Source organism: Lissotriton helveticus, chromosome 5_1 (assembly GCF_964261635.1).
Source record: "Lissotriton helveticus chromosome 5_1, aLisHel1.1, whole genome shotgun sequence".
NCBI lineage: Eukaryota > Metazoa > Chordata > Amphibia > Caudata > Salamandridae > Lissotriton > Lissotriton helveticus.
Window position 1 is genome coordinate 834,362,664 of NC_136065.1, and position 6,827 is coordinate 834,369,490.

The 6,827-nt window shown below is 43.2% G+C and overlaps 1 long non-coding RNA gene across 1 annotated transcript; it reads right to left on the reverse strand.

Annotated features, from left to right (window-relative positions):
* Positions 1-1,093: 1,093 nt before the first annotated feature.
* LOC144753399 (uncharacterized) lies at positions 1,094-5,537 on the reverse strand. Its single transcript, XR_013594336.1, has 3 exons — positions 5,331-5,537; positions 2,676-2,777; positions 1,094-1,372 (listed from the first exon to the last, which is right to left on the reverse strand). It is a non-coding gene; the product is annotated as an uncharacterized LOC144753399 (long non-coding RNA).
* Positions 5,538-6,827: the final 1,290 nt, after the last annotated feature.

A 6,827-nucleotide genomic window follows, 5' to 3' on the forward strand; every position in this document is an offset into this window, starting at 1 on the left:
TGTTTATGCTTATTATGCCACAGTGTTGCTAAAGATGACAAGGCCCTTCCCAATCAACCCGAACTGCTTAATTTGGCACAGTGCTGCTCAGTATTTAAGTTTTTTGCCAGTATTTTCAAGGTGTAGTCAGTAGTATGCTATGGCATTATACTGTTTTTTTTCCATAGTGTAGCATATTAAGATGTGTACTCATAACCAGATCAAGTCAGAATGCTGGTCAATATGCCAGATGGTCCTCTGTGTCCCAGGAGTATTTTTCATTGTGCCAGTGGTGTTGACCAGGGGGACATGGTGCCTCCAGTTATGTGATGTGCTGATCTCTTTCCACTTGTTTCTCGGTCTTGTAGATAATGGAGAAAGCAGTTGGGCACTGCTGCTCTGTGCTTCAACTCTATCAATCAAAGTCTTGTGTGAAAAGCAGACTACATCTCTTGTCCACCTAAGATTCTATTCCCCAAACCCAGGGGTGCTTAATGGTCAGTATTGTGAAGGGGCAGAAATGACGCTGAGGGACTCAGTGCCTGTGATCCGCACGCCTGTGCCACCAGAGACCACACAGAACTAGTACTTGAGTCAATGAATAAAGATTCTTAAATAATACCATGACTATGCCAAAGATATTGCTTGCCGGTACCCGTGGGAGTAATGTGGTACTTAAAACATGCCTGTATTTTCAGGCACCAAGTAACACATGAAATGACATGGTTAAATCAGTGAATCTAAGTGGTCATGCTGGCATGAACTGGAAGATGTTTTACGGCGAAAAGTAGTCACAATTGAAATCCCTAAATTACGCCAGTGGCTGGATCTACGGTCCAGGCAGCTAAGTCATTATTTCTGCATGAACTGTGGGACACCTGAGCCATTGCATAAATCATTGAAAGCTCAATATTATTGCTAACAAAGTGGGAAGATATTTATGAATGTTGTCAGCCCTCCAACCAAATGCAATCATGCATCTCTTGGAGACGTTCAGGCAGGGCTGCCTTTCTCTTTTTTCAAAAGATCTTACCCAGAAGCATTAATCAGTAAATAACAGTGGTTCATTTTCAGAGTAATCAGTTGGAGACAAGACCAAGAGTATAGCCTGGGGTAACTTAGTTAATCAAATTAATTTAATACTGGTTTTATTTCAAAAGAACAATCATAAATAAAGTTACAGGTTTAGACCGGTGTCCGATCATCGAGACACTGCCCTAGATAGTTCGCATGGCACATGTTTTTAAACACTTTCCGAACACATGGATTCTAATGGCTTGATGGAAGGTGCAGGGCTGTGAGTGCTGAGATCTTCATTTCTTGCATCCACCTTGATGTGCTGGCTTCTGCTGCTCCTGGCAGGGCTCTGGAGGGCATGGTTTGCATGGTTCCACTAGGAAAGAAATGTCATGAGGTTAATACACCTGAAAGTTTGAAACGTGTTAAGGGTGGATATATATTGCCACCAATAGTGGATTGGATATACAGGAATTACATGGCATGGATTTATCATACTCCAGCTATCTTAATTGCTTTCTCTTGCATTGCATACCATCACTGATAGAAATCCCATGCAGGTAAGGTTCAATTCTATATTATATATCTTTCCGATTTACAGTTGAGATACAATGTTTTGATAAAATTGTGGTATTTCTTTACAAGGCAAAACGATAGGGACTGCAAACGCCTTATAACGGTGTGACATGATATTCATTGCAGAAAGGAAAAATTGACTTATGCCTGGTTGGTTATGTAGATGGTGTATTAGGTCCTTGGATTTCTAGAAAGCTGACTATTAATTTAGGTGATTAGTAGAGTGTTGCTTAAATGGCTAATTAAATAGTGAGATGGTTAAGAAGGTTGGTGATTTGTCGGTTAGGTGTTTCATTGGTTGTGTGGTTACTGGTTGATTGCATTGGTTCTGTTTATGGAGGGTGGTGAGTTGCTTCGTTGATCAAGGGATTGATTGCTGCTAATTCCTTTGATGTTGACTGCTTGTTTCAACAGCTGGGCAGTTATGTGATGGTTGTTTTAATGACCGGGCACTTCAATGATTCTTTTTTTCGATTTCTGGTTAGCTGGGTGTGTACATATACTTTTTTGGGTTCTGTTATGTTAGTAAGTATTCAGCTTTCTCATTTATTGAGAGATTATTTGTGCTTTTGAGTGGCATAGCTAATGGGTGAATGTTGTGTAGCTTCAGTAGTTAGAGTGTTTGTTGGGTTGGTACATTGATTTAGCAATTTTTAGAATAGGAGGATTATTATATGGATAGTCGGCTGCTTCAATAGCTAGCTGTTTTTTTATTACAGGGACAGTTTGTTAGTTGTTTTGTGTATTGAACCTAAGAAAGTACTCATATTGATTCAAAACTTTACAAATTCACTTTACGCAATTAGACAGCATATGAAAACACCAAGTAGGGGAAGGTCCTGAAAAGGAGCTAGATGTCAAGATCAGACATTGTTAGATGACAGATAAAAGAATTGTAACTACTTCCAAAAAATTCCACCCATCATTAACACTTAATGCAAGACCAGGTACTGATTTCCTCAAGAGACAATCAGTCTGCCATCCTATTTAAGTTGTATGTTAATAGGTGTATTGTTTAAACCACCATATTGTGCTTGTATTCTACTTATTGTGTATATTAATGAGAGTGTATCAATGCAGCAATGGTGGTGCACATTCCATACCTGGTGTAGGACACTTCTGTACCTCGTCCTGGCACTGCTGAACTGCCTGGTCCTGGCACTGCTGAACTGCCTGGTCCTGGCACTGCTGAACTGGTTTACATGCTGCAATGAATAAAATAACAATAGTTATTAAAATTGGGGGTGGGCATTGACCTGTAGATATTTTTGTTTCAATAAAAGGCTCCAACTTTGATGAAATATAAGACCAACTGGTGTATGGCAGTGAATAACAGTAGAGGTGAGTAACGTATTGCACAGGGCACGTAATGTCAACAAAACGGATCATCCACAACACATCCTAGAACACAAACCTATACCAACACTGTTCCTATATAAGGTCCAACCAATCCCTGATAGTCTCATCCACCCACTTCCACACCCTACGCATGCTCCGCAAGATCTTTAGGTGGATCCCAGTCAACACCAGAAGGACCGCCACGCAGGCCCTCATCACCAGAAGGCTGGACTACCAGAAGATACTTTATGTAGAAATCACAGCACACCCCTTGAAGACACTACAGACAATATAAAACTCAGTTGCCAGACTCCTCCTCGACCGCCCCAGATGAATCCACATCACACCCCACTTCAAGAAGCTACACTTGCTACAAATCCAAAAGAGATGCCAGTTCAAGATGTTGAGTCCGCCATACAAAGCCCTGCATAACGTAGGACCTGCTTGCATCAACAAATGCTTGACCTTCTACCAATCAACCACACACCTACGATCCGCCTCCCTCGCACCCTCCTCCCCCCAGGTTCGCCGAAACCACAGCAGAGGGCGTTCCTGCTCACTCCTGGCAGCCAAAGCTTGACACGACCTACCCCTGCACCTCAGAGCCAAATCATCACTCTAGCAATTCAAGAAAGGGCTCAAGACCTGGCGATTTGAGTGAACGGATCACAATGAAGCAAACAGCAACTCCAGAGCATTGAGACCCTCACGGGTGATTTGCTGTGCTTTACAAATCTTTGATTTATTGATAGCCTGTGAGCTTCAAATTCTGTGTGTCACATGTAGAGTAACCATGAGGGAAAATATGATGCCCATAATGATGAATTGTACAGGATGTAAATGTCCATGCACCTCTCAAAGTACAAAACAAAGGGTACAAAGTTCCCCGGGGGATAGACAAGATAGTGTGTGTGTGTGGAGGAGGAGAGCAAAGGCAGGGAACAGGAATTGTACAGGATGTAAATGCCCATGCACCGCTCAAAGTAGGCATAACACTATATTTTCTGTGTTACCCTGCTTGAAGGGGAAGTCATTATCTCAAATTATGGGATGACTGGTTCATTTCTGAGTTATAGGGCTCATGGTTTTGCTGATGGCTTATTTATGAACATTTTATGTTATTTCGAAAGAAGAAAGGAGTCATAAACTAGTTTGATCCTCATGCATATAAATACAGAATAATTGTCAAATAGTTTGAAACGTTTAGGTTGACAGTAATTTAGTTTGAATTAACTATTTTAAAAAAACGTTTACATTCTAAAAACATTTACTTGAAAATTAATCATTAATATTAGCATTAATGTGCTCATTCTAAGTTCCACAGCGAATGTGAATTTGGGTGTGACCGCAATTTGTGCTCGATTTTACATTCAGTATCAGGCATAATTTGTGAATAGTTTTGTGTTTCACATGTGCAATTTTAACTATTATTACCTGGAGGAATTTGTATAGGGGAATCAGGTCAGAAAGAGAAATGGTGTACAGTTAAATCCTTTCGGAAAACCGAGACTACATGTGACTTACATATCTGCCTGTCAAACTCTGAAGGGCGCAGTTATGCCACCAGGGGTAGGCCCATGTGCGTGCAGTGTCAGTGTTTCCACCGAGAGGTTTTACCACACAATAGTTCTGACCAAGATCCTGATGAAGCTGTAAATATTTCAAGGTGCATTTCTTTCAAATGATAAGATATCTGAAGAGGCCGGCTTGTCTGTAAACCTTCAATTTTCCTGTATTGTGAAATAAATTGCCCTCCATGGCCTTAACGTTCTTCGCTCTCATAGTATTATTACCTACTTCATGTTCAGTTCCATTGCAGGTTTTGTTCTGCTCTCCTGAAATGTATTTCCATGCCTGTTCTGTGAGGAAGACATTCACACATGTTTTGTTTGTTTCTGGTGAGACTCCTCCATGACTTAGCATACAGGCCCTCGTTTCTGAGATACACCTGCACTGGAATATGTTTCACCTCCTTAATTGCATTTGTACATTATGAGGTACAACACGTGGAGAAAGTTACTTTCAGTGTTTCCAGAATCTACTCATTTTATGCAGTTCCTTTTTACTTCATCCCTGTGGTCTTATTAAAAGAAAAATAGGTTTTTCGATATAAAGAAATCATATCTAATTGTTAGGTATTGTTCCCGAAATGAGACTCTTGTTTTATGAATCATATCGAATCTGCACTTGTAAATGATGCTCTTGTGCACTTACAATAGAATGATGTATGGAAATGGCTCAATGAAAGGCTCCCATAGTGATGAACAACTAAGGTATTAATGATGGCACACTAGAAGCACATTGGATTATGTGTTATTTAAATGACTAATAACAATAGTAGTAAGTATCATCCTACCATCATTTCAGGCATAGATAAATAATGATTCCTCAAGTGGGTGCCTCGGCTTGGCAGTACTTACGTTCCTGGCAGGGTTCTGGCTGGCACGGCTCCGGGCACTGGGGCTGTTGCTGGTGCTGCTGGTGGTGTCCTCCGCCCTTGGCAGACATGGTTCTTTCAGGCTGTGTGGGGCACGATCCGCTCTCAAAGAAACCTGCAAGAGCAATCCTCTGACCTGTGTCTGCTCTTTCTCAAACGGGGTGATTTTATACCCACGAATACGACCCACCCTTGTGACTGAGACAACAGTCATCATGAGCAGTTGTAACTCCAATGTCACAGATTTCAACATAGAAGGATACACAGTTAGGCAATTATATTTCACTGTTCCTGGAGGCAAGGGCAGTTCCTCATAGAGCCTTCCAACCCAGAGTTTTGCAATAATAACCTCAGTCATAGCAATGAGTTTTGGGAATAGTAAACCGTATATTGTGACATCTTTTCTTAATCATTTCTATAAGTATGTACAGGTTTGGGAAGGTCTGGTACCCAAAACATGCCATGGCAATATATCACAATATCTTAAATAATTTTTAATTGATTTAGATCGAAATTCAGCTCTTAGTTGAGGAGTAACCAGGACACTGATATGCAATGGTATTTTGCGGCCGCAAAGCCTATGATTCACAAAATCATAAGGTGTGCAACCGCAATTTCCCTCCTACAATTTACAAGAACCCATTTACCAGTTTGAAAAAGCTTTCCAACTCCTAAAAGGATTTTTTTGGCCCTATCCAAAGGAACCCCCCCTCATATCTGCAATTTGTAGAGGAATATTTTTATGATTTGTGACCTCAATTGAGGTTGCAAACCATTGATCAGACACCAACACCTGAAAAAGGATGATTTCGGAGTCTGAGAAGGATATCTTTGCCTTTGGGTTTGAGGGGGCGTGGCTTAGCCGCCTAAGATGGCGGATCGTTTTCCCTAGAGCTCCGACTGCCGCCCACGCTTGATGCAGCAAATGGTGTCCGCTTTCCTGATACAGGGGCCAAGAGTGCGGAATCGGCTGTCTGAACACCCCGGGGCAGCCCTGACCCGCCCGAGGTGGCCGAATTAGGTCCCCGTGAGGACCGCGGCGCTCCGCTGTCGCTCCCCGGTCTCGGCCGGTCAAAATGGCGGCCTCCAGGTTGAGTGACGTCGCCTGAGTGCCCCCGAGCCTGGGACGCCGGAATCCCCTGCCGAAGCACCCACGCTGGACAAGAAGGTGAGGAGGCGGCGCTAGGAATTCGGCGGCCTGACTCATCCCGCGACTTCAGACACCCAGCGCGAAGGGGCCAGCCCGACCCGAGGGAGCCACGCAGCCGGGCGCGGCCCGCCCTCACCAGACCACACCACCACCGTCGCGGCTTGCCAATGCCGGGCGGAACAAAGCACAGGCACACACAGCTACAAGTGTGGAGAGACTGAGGGTGATCGGAGGGCAGAGAACACGCCAAAGCCCCCCTTACTTCGTACAGCATTCACTACACCCCCCGCCTGCCTCATAGCCCCGACCGTGAAGACTGACGGCGGGGAA